The 916-nt window shown below is 33.5% G+C and overlaps 1 pseudogene; it reads left to right on the forward strand.

Moving 5' to 3' along the window:
* The first annotated feature begins 277 nt into the window (after window positions 1–277).
* On the forward strand, window positions 278–396 carry LOC118605941 (annotated as a pseudogene).
* Window positions 397–916: the final 520 nt, after the last annotated feature.

The following is a 916-nucleotide window of genomic DNA, read 5'->3' on the forward strand; positions in this document are numbered from 1 at the left end:
TCATAAATAGATGCTGGATTTTGTCAGACGTTTTTCTACATCTGTTGATATGATCAAATGGTTTTTATCTTTCCGTTTGTCAATGTGGTGTATCATATTAATTGATTTGTGTATATTGTACCAACCCTGCATCTCAGGAATAAATGCAACTCATTCATGGTGTATGATATTTTTAATGTATTGGTGAATTTGGTTTGCTAATATTTTGTTGAGAATTTTTACATCAATGTTCATAAGAGATATAGGTGTATAGTTTTTTAAAAAAATGTCTTTGTCTGTCTAGGGCCATGCTGCCTTGAACAAGCCTGATCCTATCTGATTTCAGAAGCTAAGCAGGGTTGGGTCTGGTTAGTACTTGGATGGGAGACCACCTAGGAAGAACAGATGCTGTAGGCATAAGAAAAAATAATAATAAAAATAAAGGATTGTAAGCTGACAAGATCCTTATCATTTGTGAAGTCAACCAAGGGTTGCCTCACCTTAAAAAAAATAAAGGTGTGAATAAAAAAATATAAATATCTTTGGTTTTGGAATCAAGGTAATGGTGTCTTTTCAGACCCTCTACCCATTTTCTCATTAGACTGTTCATTTTTTCCTATTGAGTTGTTTAAGCCCTTTATTTATATTTTGGGTGTGAGCCCTTTATCAAACATACATATGACTTGAAAATATTTTCTCCCATTCAGTAGACTTTGGCTTCATTTTGTGGACTTTTCTTTTTTGCCGCGCAGAAGCTTTTTGGTTTGATGTAGTCCCACTTATTTTTGCTTTTGCTTTTGGTGTCAGATTAAAAAAATATCACCAAAACCTACATTTAAGAGATCACTACCTATGATTTCGTCTAGGAGTTTTATGTTTCGTGTCTTCCATTTAAGTCTGTCATCCATTTTGAGTTCATTTTTGTGTACAATGTTAG

The sequence above is a fragment of the Rousettus aegyptiacus genome, unplaced genomic scaffold (assembly GCF_014176215.1).
Source record: "Rousettus aegyptiacus isolate mRouAeg1 unplaced genomic scaffold, mRouAeg1.p scaffold_m13_p_7, whole genome shotgun sequence".
Classification (NCBI taxonomy): domain Eukaryota; kingdom Metazoa; phylum Chordata; class Mammalia; order Chiroptera; family Pteropodidae; genus Rousettus; species Rousettus aegyptiacus.